The sequence below is a fragment of the Cuculus canorus genome, chromosome Z, assembly GCF_017976375.1.
Source record: "Cuculus canorus isolate bCucCan1 chromosome Z, bCucCan1.pri, whole genome shotgun sequence".
In the NCBI taxonomy this organism is placed as follows: domain Eukaryota; kingdom Metazoa; phylum Chordata; class Aves; order Cuculiformes; family Cuculidae; genus Cuculus; species Cuculus canorus.
Window position 1 is genome coordinate 9,868,496 of NC_071441.1, and position 12,534 is coordinate 9,881,029.

Below are 12,534 nucleotides of genomic sequence, written 5' to 3' on the forward strand. Positions count from 1 at the left end.
TTCAGTGATTTTTAAAGTTAATTTTCATACATCACAAGATAGATATGCTTATTCCTTTAGTTACTGCTCAATTTATGGCTACATGGGTAAAAAGCATATTCCCACCTTCTATAAACCAAACATGTTGCTGATTTTGACTGTTTTCTCAGTACGCATTAGGTGACGTGAATTCCCAATATTGCCCAGCCCACAGAAAGCACAACACATACTTTTCCTGACTAGAACAAACATTTGCCTTGTCTATTGTTCAATGTACTGTATATGAATCAGCTCATATTAAAATAACAGTATAAATACATAAAGTCCCTGGTCTGGATTAGAACATTTTCCAACAGCAAAACGGCTATGAAGCAAAGTTGACCTATTCATCAAGCCTGCAAACAGACTCCTTGAAGTCGCCTGATAGTCAAAATGTGCAAGTCAGAATGGATCTTACCACTTCCAGTGCTACCACCTACCAACCCGTGAGCAAGCCACCTGGCAGACGCAGTACAGGTCAGCGTGACTTGCCATTCAACAAAGCAACATGCATCAGCAACAGCAAGAAACCATTGCCGGGAAAGATGTGGGGTGAAATGACCAATGTGGTAACAGATAGATCTGTGTAAAGCACACTATTTTACAACAGCCAAGATACAGTAGAATAAAACAAAAAAAAAAAAAACCCAAAACAAAACCAAAACCCAGGTGACTCCTCCCCTCAAGAGCAATTAAGGCATGGTTTCACACTTAGGCACACTGTTCAAATGATAGCGTGTAACAAGATCTAACACCAACACCTGTCCTCTCACCCTCCACGTAAGTCAGTCAGGCTGCTTTAGTTTTCTATGACAAGGACATTTTTCAAGCCCTGATAATAACTGTAAGAACAAACCCCAAACCCCTATGTACATCAGCACACTTTAATTTATACCATATCTATAAGATCTAAAATACACACGAGTACAGGAATCACATCTACCTAGAAAGACAAAAAAGTCACCACAATATAGTTATAAAATTCTTTTTCTTCCTGCAGTTCTACTTTATCCCAACAACACAGTTTTTTGTATTGTTGTTTGATATTCCTACACCAAATCTTTCATACCTCTGTGAAACAAAGATCAGATTACATAAGTATATTCCTGACTATCAAAGAAAAATGATTACTTAAATTTTAGCCTCCCCAATACCAAGATTTGTTTCTGCAGTTTTCCAGCCATTTTATCTTCTTGTATTTAAAGTTCAGTAATTACATTTTAAAAATCAAGTTCTGTGAGCAGTGATGTACTGAAAGCTGAGCTAGAAATGCCAAGCTTTGACTACATATCGACCAACTGCATCATCTTCAGAGTGATGAGCTTTAAGAGCCCTCCTATAATAAAGCCTCTGAAACCTTTTCAGTGTCAACCAAAAAAACAACTGCAGAAAATCCCTCCCAGTTAGAAAATGTACATTTTCTTCTTTACTGATGCTAAGAAAAGAGGAAAAATAAACTAATTACCAAATTATGAAATGCAATCTTACCTGGGTCCAGTATTCAGACATACAAAACTTTTGCCATGCTTCACAGTAAAAGAAAAACACAGGCATTTTACTGAGAAATCTGAGCTCTGGGCTTTAAAGTTTATGCATCCAAAGAGCTATTCTGTTGTTCGTCAAATAATTCACCACATCAATATTTCTCAGGAGTAAATGTGCTTATAGAATTTCCAGCTAAAGTTTTCATTGCAAGTGAAAAATAATCTCATTAGAGACACCCTTACGTGCTTAATTTCAGATTTTGGTTTTTGTAAGCTGTCTTCTTGCAAAGTACTGTGTTTCAGAAAACCTCTGACGTGCATACACAGAATAGCTTTGTAAATCCAGCAAAGATACTTTCTGGCTTCTTGTTGAGCCACACTAGCCTGCACTTACTCCAAAATGGCACCCTCATCTCCGCTTGTTGCTATGGCCACACCATACGTCAGGCTTGCACTTTTTTCCCCTGGCCCTGTTTGTTTATGACAGGCCTAGGTGCTTCCTATTATGGTGCCTGCATCAGCACAGCGTGCATTTGCAGCAGCAGCAGCGTGAGCTGGCAGCCGCTGCCGAGGTGATCAGCATGCAGTAGAGTACGGAGATGCTGAGGAATCCGAGCATGCTCCATGCAACACTGCACACAAGGGCTGCTCTGAGGCACACTACATGGCATGCAGACAATGGATCCAGATTTGGCTGAAGAACTCCTTTTAACTCTAGTTTACTTTGGCAGCAAAAGCTAAACGTGTAAGCTGAGGTTAAGAAGGGAGAATCACAGTGAATTACATGTTTAGAAAGCATAATTAATACTGCATTTTGCAAGGTCTCAAGTCCCCTGGTTCTAAGATGCTGCTATTGACCATCAAATACGCAAGCATTTTAATTCATAAAACAGGAGCACAGTAAAAAACTTCCTTACAAACCTGTTCATCATTAACTTTCAAAGGTAATTCTAGTATTTTATAGCTTGTTTTATTAATTTCAGTTACTAAAATGAAAACATTTTGTTTGTTTCATATGTACTTGTGGGAAAGGTCCCTTTATGCATCGGAAAACTTGGCCAAAACTAAAGGTAGTACAACTCTCACACTACTCATGCATCACTTGTAATGCGTCAGGGCTTACCCACCACAGAGTAGGAAACAAAGTCACCAATGTCATGCTTGTGGCAATAAAGCTTACCAACAATAGCCAAAGATTCACAATACTGCTGACATATCCAAGAACTCAAACCACAGGCAGACTCAGCAGCAGCAAAGCTTAGAACCCAGTCACTATCCTTCAAACTTATTTGCAAAAGCAGACGGCAAAGCAAAACCTTTTCCCATCTATCCACTTAGTGTTTCTTCTCCAGTAACTTGATTTACGGTAATTAAAATATCAGTATTATTAGTTGTTTTGCTCTTAGCCACCAGAACTCTCACAAAACTGTTCATTCTGAATAGCAACAATAGAGTTCATGAAAACACTAGTATCTCAGCTGGCAGCGTGAAGTTGTCTGCAATTCTGAGTAAAATTATTGCATTAAGGCTGTAAAGTCAACCTTGGCCACAGGAAGATCAGATAGGCCGGTTTAAATATGATAACACCTGCTTAAACAGGTCCTTTCAATCATGTAACATGTAAACTAATTCAATTAAAAACCTCACATCATTATATTCATCAAACAATACTCCAGGCCTTATGCACCTGGGGAACACTATTGATGTAGAGGAATGGTTATGACATTAACCATATACATTTCCTGTAAGGTCCAGCTGTTCATTCCAGAATAAAATGAACACTCACTTTGTTTGTACTGCTTCATACAACTTCGAAAAACTTGCTTGTAAATTTCTTGAAGAAAAGGCAAACTTGAGGCAAAACTGAAATGCCACTGGTTAGTATATACTGCTTATGAACACAGGCAAGTGAAAGCTACCGTTAACATACATTATATTAGAGAGGGAGAATGATGGAGAAGCTTGAAAACCAGCCCGGACTATTGCCCATTAAAGTAATTGCTGCCTCATTAACATTTTGCCAACATCTCATGTTTATGAGCAAGGATTGTATTCTGATGCTCAGAAAACCTGCTAATGAGTGATCTTTTCAACTTAATAGCTAACTTACATGTAAATGTATGCAGTGGGGAGCACCAGGAGTCCCGCCCCTGAGCTATGCTTCCAGACTTGGAGCACCGGAAATACTCCTTACCCACTTCAACTCAGTTCCCCAACCTACAAAACCCATCTGTAAATTGAGTGACATAAATGTCATGGTACAACACTGTAGCACAGTGCAGGCAATATTTTTAAACATAACTTGCAGTATAAGTAGAAGAAAAAGGACCTCGGATGTATGTGCTTTACGGTGAAATTCTAACTCAGATATTGAAGTTATGTATTTTATAGTATGGCCCGTTTTAAACAGATCCATAACCTAATTCCACACCTTTTGTACAAATTAGAAACTATCCTTGACTAGGAAAGATGAACTACTACTATGCAAAACCACATAGATAAATGTAGTAATCGCAACTGTGACATTTCTTATCTATAATATAATATCAAAATCAAATTTAACTAGAAGGCCTGCCTGCAGTTAACTTTCCTTTGTCCTCTTGCTTTCCCTCCCGAAAAACCCATTAAAAAAAGCATACACTCATAGCAATTATGAGCAGAGTATTTAGTTAAACATTATCTTGATGAGAGATCTCATAGAATTATTAAGTCAGCTCAATTTCATTACCTGATTCTATATTAGTGGGTTACAACTTAATTAATAAAAGTAGCAAGCTGTTTAAATTTTATTTGTAGATAACCTAGTAAACAGGTCCTGCACATCAGCTTGAATGAGTGTTGCTCCACTGCCTGTGTGATTTATGGCAGATGACACTATTGCTTGCGCAGCTCCATTTCCACACTGGGAGTGGGCAAGCAGAGTCAACAACAACCAGAACTTGCCCTGGCGCAGCACTGCCTCCCTTGGCTGAAATTCAGAAGCAGCAGTCCCCACTGCAGCTTGGCTCTTCCAACCAGACACGGAACAGAGCAGCCACGGTGAGCTGCAGCTGATCTGCTCAGAGGTGAACCCCAGCTCAACAGGTAGGTGCTGGCCACCACGTGGCTCACATGGTTTCAAGGCAAAATGAGTAGCATCACTTTCCATCATGCCTGTGCTTGCCTACATTCAGTTTTGCAGCTACCTGGGGGACTAGATACAAGTTAACAAGAACTGGTATCAATTTCCATCTTGTTATGCTCTGCTTAACAAAAAAATAATACATAAGAACAGGACATATCCATCCATAACATGCATTTTTATGGTAAGTCTCCTAAACATGGCAAGTTTTGATAGATAACACCAAAATACCTATTAATGTAACTGAGACAGGAGAACAGTTTCTTAGTTCGTTTTCTTTATGAGGCAGAGGCTGAACTTACTTTTCAGCAAACACCACATTTATTGTGCCAAAATTTTATATAATAGCAGAAGCTGCCTCTTACTTGAAACACAATATTTATCAAATGGAAAAAAAAAAAAAGAAGAAAAAAAATGAATGGCCACTGCTTTCCAAAATGCCTTATATCTTAGTTTAACCTTGACTACAGCAGCATGCTACTATAAACACAATGCAGGAGTTCTTGGCTCTAGATACCATCATAAGGAGCTAAAAGTATTTACACAGTTATCACGCCTTTCAGTAGCCATGAATTCCACATGTCTATTATTAAGCAAGAAGTTATGAAGAACTCATGTCCATGAAGCCTTTTCCAAGTAATACCTTTGGAAAAAACCAAATCAGTATTTTTTCTAAGTGCCACAAAAAGGCACATTGATGTTTACATTTTAACTTTAAATAATTCAACTGCCGAAAAAAATGTCAAGATTTTCAAATTCTCTATTATAATAGTTGAACATAAAAGTTATTTTCCTGCATCAAGTTCAGTTATTTACTGCACAACATTCTGTCTATGTTATTCTGTGCCATTACGCCAAAAGGAAAGACTCTTTCAACTGTGACATTTCCTATAATTAAAGGGGCTTCAAAGAGGGCTATTTGTGTGCTGGCATGGACCATTTGCTTATATTTATGGAAAAAAAAAAATCAAATTATTAGTGACTGGAAAGCTATGCAGTCTTAGAAGCAGCTAAAAAGCTAAAAATCATAGCAACAATCAGAGAGCCATCGTTCCTCTTATGTACCCTCAGAGCCATGACTTTTTAAGAAGCAGCAAATGAGAGATGCAGAAATCAATTATTTTTTTCTAAAATTTTAGGTATAGACTGAATCTGTGAGATTAAGGGTTCCTAACTTGTTATGGAGCTTTCAAATGACAGCATTCTTTCTATCAACCATTATGGGTCAACTCTAGGCTCCTTTCTGCTGGTGCAGAACAGGACAACCTCTGTGGTGTACTTCTCTTTGAGAAGAGCTCTGATAGACAGTGGAATGGGGTCATCCCACCACCTGATTAAGATGTTTCCAAATCACAAATGCCTACTCATCATGGCCCAGGGAGGTGAACGCTTGTCATCACATACCCACACGAGGAGGTGTGCCCAAGATGCTCACAACTTGGGCACCTTGAGAATCACCCACTCGCTTCTTTCCCAGCAACACACCTACAGCTCTATTGTACCACCAAAGCCCCCTGCTTACTATGCACACAAAAGAACAGGGCATTTCACGATTTTTCTCATTTGGCAGTAACCAGACTGCCTCTCTGGAAGCAGCACATGCTTGCACAGAAGAGATTCAGCCACTGCTGAACTACTCCATCCATTTGTTTCTGAGAAGATGGAAGTGTTCTTAAATGATAAGGAGGGGGGGTTGGTGCAGCCATCTGCACAAGAACAAGTTTCACCCATATCTTGTTGCAGCATGTCCTTGTGCCATACAGCCAGCAAAATGCTATCTCCTTGCTATATGTATATATACACCTCACTCATCACTGTGTTTACCTGAGGGTACGTCTGCTGTTCTCTGGAAGGATAAGTGGTCTTAAATGGGAGCAATTAAGGCTGTGTACAGGGAACCACACTCCAACCCAGAGGTCTTAAAATACTTATGGTCTGGCTTCAGCGCATGGAAAGAGACGAGTGCACCTGTGATGGTAGTCCTTCCCTACTGCCACTCCTCTTTCCTTTTCACTTGTTATGAAGTGCAAAAAAAAAAAAAAAAAAAGGGGGAACCTGGAAAAATATGTATTAAATTCAATTTGCTCATTACTTTATCAGTAAGTAAAATTTCCTCCATCACTATATAAACTGAAATCTTTAACGAATAACAAATTTCCTGATGCTGTACCCAAGCTTTTCTGGCTAACAGCTGCCCCTTAATTGTAATCTTCATCAGAAGCAGCACCCTAAAGAGCTAACCAAATCCTCAGATTTTCCTAGAAAGATCTAGGAACACAAGAACCAATTAAAACATCATGTCAACTGTGATGGCATTGCCAGGCATTATATAAGAGGACTGCCATGCAACAAACTCCGAAGTTTCCCACCTGGACCCAAGCTCTTTAAATTTGAGAAGCAAAAGAGAGATGCTGCCTGTTCTGCAAAAATTTAGTCAGGACAATGACAAATTTCTGTTCTGCTGTTACAATTCCAGCACATATTTTCCATGTGCAATAGATGAAACCCAAGAGAATGACTGGTGTTTAAATCCTCTTAAATGGATACGACAACATTATCCTGTTCTTTAATTGGAAACAGGTCACTCTAATCGGTGACGATAACAGAAGAGAATGCAATTTTAATCTGGCTCAGGTTCCAGATTTGCAGTAAGTATGGCAAAAAAAAATGTATGCTTTTACATATGAAACGTAGTTTCTGAAGACAAGCTCCTAACAGTGCCAAGGTCAGCAGCAAGAATTCAAAAAAGACAACACTAAAAACTAGTCTATTAGTAGAAGACCGAGTCAGTGCCATGAGCACATTTATTAGCCTACCCAGGCTCCTAGAAAATTACCGACCACTACAGCACTTAAGCTTTTCCATAGAATAAGACACAGATGAAACAGATGCACAAACTAAATCAGGAGTCAGAGCCTGTCGGCAGCTCCATATATTCTGGGCATGGGGAAACCCAGAGAGCTGCTGTCAGCCTGTGGGAACACGATGCTACTTCTCCATCCAGTGGCCAGTGCGGGTGAAGAGATGCTAAGAGCATTCTGGCCACGCTCCTCTCACCTCTGTGAGGGCCACACAGGAACGCAGGCAGCGAGGCTGTCCTCTGCCCCTGGGAAAATGCTATGGAAGTTAACACAACACTTTTTTGAAACACTTTAGGGAATTTATGTATGGTCCATTGTTTGAACTAAGCAAATAATTTAGCCTCATGCTTTTTCTGAATTTTATATTACTCAGCTCCCCAATCCTTGTGTATCTTTTAGCGCTGTAAAGAAGGAAAGGACAGACTTTTTAGAAGCACGAAAATGTGATCATGAAACAGCTGAAATTGGCAGGAGACTTAAGGAGAGAATGTTAAAAAAAAAAAAAGAAAGAAAGTGAATAGATTTCAAGATGCCTTTGCTGCTTTCAAATGCTTACCTTAGATTTTTACAGGCAGGTAATTTTTTAAAATAAACTATCATTAAGATTACACACGTAATGGGTGACAACTACAGGACTGTAAATATAAACCAAAATCCTCCTAACATTTGTGAATGTCACATTACCATAGTCTCTGGAAGTTAATTGGTTGATAACACTAACGCTTCGGGTATTTTCAAAACACCAAAAAATCTCAGAAAGGTTTTTTTTTTTTTTTTTACTAGTAACTGTCTGTAAATAGACTACTGCTTTAATCTATGAGCATTTGCACATACTGGTAGATAAGTTGGACAACTGCAAGATAATTAATGCTTAAATGCAGTTTTACAGTTTATACAGTCAAACTAAAAGAAACATAAACCCTCTTAGCTTTGATACCTAAAAAAGATTCCTGGAGAAATGGCATTCATCTCAGTCTCTAGTGGGAAAGAAATGTCCAATTAATAAGTTTTTCCAAACTCTTGTCAGCAAAGCTTGTAAAAACTCTGTCATCTGCAGTAGATTTAAAACTGAAACAAAAGCAGCATGAATTGAAACTTCTTCTGTGTCTAAATTCAGACAATCACACACACAAAAGCAACACACTAGAAATGTCTGCAAAAACAACACTACAGAAGTGAAAATGCACTTTTGTGTATCAGTTTCATTATAAGTATTCCTCCACATTTGACTAATCTACGATTAATGCTGCCTAGCAGAAAGTAGTTGCTATATCTTTGTAATTCATATTCTTGATTTATTTATTGTGTGTCACAGTAGTAACTCTCAGATCCAGAATCACAGGCTTCAGCTAGATATTGCCAAACTGCATAGTGGAAGAAGGTAGTTCTTCTCTCAGAGAACTTAAAATCTATTAATTTTTGCTTTAGTCTTGGTCAGCAGGAAAAGAAGAGGGGTTTATTAAAAAAAAATTAAAAAATAAAAATACTCCAACAAACTGCATCCTGGCTAAAAAGATCATTTGCTTGTACAAGCATACCAAAATGTACCTGTTTCTGAAGTTAGAAATCACAGACAACAAGCTAGCAGCCACCTAAGAACTGTTTTTCAACAGATACTACTCACAGTTCAATTAGAAACTGATAAAGGTTAGCATAAGTGAAAATCAGAACAATTTGATAGAGGCATCTAATTATGCCTTGGGATCCTATCTTTAGGGACCCAAACTAGTGAAGTGTTTCCTAAAATGAATTTATTTCTGTTCAAGTAAGCACCATGTAGAAAAATACAACAACAGAGCCACAGTCCACTGACATTGGCCAATACTAACAGTACAGTACATGGTATAGAAATCCAGAAATAGGTCCCCCAAAATGAAAAACATTTTAGTTCATGTTCCAAATTTAAGGCACTTCTAATTTGTTTTCTAATTTTGGAGTATTTCAAGATTTTACAGGGTTTATAGAGGAGAATAAGGATGATAAACTTTCTGTGCTTTTGAAAGCAGCTGGGTTTCTTTTGTTAGTACCCAATTCCAGAAGCCGGTAGCTTTGAAAAAACATCAGGTACTGTAAGATTTGTAATAACAACATGACAAATAGCAATATTTTTAAATACTACGTCCTTTCAAAATCAGATTTACTTACGAACCATGCCTATGGATGCATCACAGATTTATCAATCAGTTACTTCATGTACAATGCCTCCAGGCACTTGGAAATCTGCTTATCACAGGAATGGCTGGGAAACAGGACATCACCTGGATATTGAAGTCACCCTGGTGTAACTTCATCAGCCAAGCATTATGGCTGGCTGGCTTCCTATATAGCTGACCTAGAGCAGGTGTTCAATGTTCTTGGGGTTATACTTACTGCCACAACATGCTGGGGCATCCAGTATCCACATTACATCCAGTAATTTGGGAAAGCACCTCATGCCTATTGCTTCAAGAAACTGTAAGCAAGGGAGAGGACGATCTTTGCATATATCCATGTCATCTCATCTCACTTTCAGTCATCTAAAGCTGTGAGCTGGCACGTCATCGACTACTTCTAATTAAGCACAAGGGGCATCTAAACAAAATAAATACCCTTGGATTGGTAAGTGTTAACACGAGTTCCACACAGGCATTACTGACAGTAAGGGGATTCCACACAGACGCAATCAACGGTTCTGAGTAACAGCTCACTGCACAGCAAAGAACTGGAGATAACACTCACTCCCTGTCTTACTTCAGGCATTCAGGACACACAATACTGTTTCCTCTCTGGATTTTTTTCTCTACCACTGTAGCCTTTGCATGATGGACAGTAGGTTTTACCTGGTGCAGTGCTCAATTATTATGCTGCTGCTTACATCTCACCCATCTTCACATAAATAAGGATAAGTAACAGTGATGAAAATGCTGTTATATATACACAGAAAAGTGAGGAAATAAATAATGGAAGTAGCTGAGAGTCCAGAAAAAAAAAAGTCAATCTCCCAGTCTAGTTCTAAAATAAACCCAGAGAAAAAGGGAAACAGTGAGAAACTGTTCTGTACCAACAATGTTCCTTTTCCCAATTTTCATATCCAATTTTATAGAACTTACTTTTAGGATAGAGAACTGGGTACATTTGAATAGTCATTGCTGTACTGAAGCCTATGACCTCAGCCTTGAGCTAAGTTTCTCTACAAACTAAAATAGTTTGATTTACCTACATGCCTCACTGAGTCATCACAATTTGCAGTTATATTACAAATGAAGGTGCTGAATAAATGCTGGATACATTTTAACAATCAGAAATAAAACAGTTCTTCAGAGAAGCCCATTGCACACCTAAAATTAAAATCCTCCTGCACTAAATTTTAACATATTATACAGGCTTGCTGGCTTATATTCAAGATTCTTCAGATTATGCTGACTAGCATCCACTTACTTGTTTAGATTTTCTTTAAAAAGAGAAAAAAAACAACACTGAAAGACGTCACAGGTCTCTATACATGCACTGTAGACTTCCTAGAAAAGGGGCAAAATGTATTCCTTATGAATCGAGTGTGACCTGCAAAACCTAACAGCAGCTATTCCTTCCCAATACAGTAATAACAGTGCAACATGAAAGAGTAAGTAACAATGAAGTCCTTTAGACATGTACATCCGTATTCAATAGATCAAGCAGACTGAGGCAATACATTACTACAGCATAAAAAAATTCAGTTTCGATGTAAAGCTTGGCATCATTCTTATTGACCTTCAGATTAACTAGGAGAGTTAGGCTTACTGGGTCAATCCCTTGTCTGCATGATCGAAGCAAGATGAAAAACTTTTTGTGAATCACATTTTCCTTTTCATTTGAATGTTTATCCTGTGAAGAATGTTTATCCTGCAATCTATGGCAAACTGTTCTTTAGCTAGTTCAAACAAATACAAACATGACATAGTAGCAGATGTAGCACCTCCATGTCTACTTAAAGATGCAAAGCAGTTATCACATTTTATTTTAAAAACAGATCCTCTTTAGCTAAAAATCTGAATATACTTGGCAAAACTTACAATGCATTGTTTCACAGTTAATGTTATCTTATTCTAAAATCAGCTTGTCCTCATTGCTCCGAAAATATACTGCACATACTATCTGTTTTAGGGACGTAATAAATAAATACTTGAAGAAAGTCCAAGATATTGTGAAAGAGTGGCTACACAGGCATTGAAAGTCCAGGAATCAACAGGTGTTTAAACTTGTCAGCAACGAAAAGATCAGGCCCTAGGTGTCAGCCTGATCCTAGTCCCTTTGAAAACAAATGTTACCAACGTTCAAAAAAACGCAGATTCTTAAACTTTCAGCTCTGTATCTTGACAGATCACATGCAATATGCTCCCAATAATGAGATCTTTCAGCTGGCAGCAAAAACGGTAAACCCAGTTCTGAGAATAGAGCAATATTGGGTGTTATAATTCTTAAAACAGACTTAAGAGTCTGCTAAGAGTCTCCAAAGACAAGAAAAATACAAGGGATATTACATTATGGGATTGAGCCGTACAGGAGTACAAATACTTCAAATTTTACACTCGGGCTGAACTGAGCACGGACTTAAGAACAGTCAATAAGAAACAGTAGGTATTTCGTAAGGGCAGACAAAGCAAGACAGTAGAATTTCAAGAGGGCATAAGCTGAGCCAAAAACCAGTCATTATTTTCTGACTTCCAAAAAGCCTAATTACAACTAAAATGGTTGAAAGGTGCTAAAATACAGATCATCAGTTACTTTAGCAGACACAAGGTGTAAATCCAGCCTATTTAATTAAAACTTTCTTCTCTCTCACTGTACGTGCAGCTCGCCAAATACACAGTTGATGACAAACATATTCTGAACAAAAGACACCAGATTTACTAATGCTGCTTTAAACATTAACTCCAGAACTGTAGTTAGATATTGTTTGCAAACAAAAATCATGAAAGGAAGCGTACTTAAGAACGGAGCATGTGTAAACTCTATTGCAAACTGCAAAATGGACACACAGAGATAAAATACCAGCACATGGTTCCCGGCTAACACGCATCCTCAGCTTCCA

The 12,534-nt window shown here is 38.2% G+C and overlaps 1 protein-coding gene across 13 annotated transcripts in view; it reads right to left on the minus strand.

Moving 5' to 3' along the window:
• PDE4D (phosphodiesterase 4D) overlaps positions 1 to 12,534 on the minus strand; it is a 586,247-nt gene that overhangs the window by 37,841 nt on the left and 535,872 nt on the right. The window lies entirely within an intron of this gene.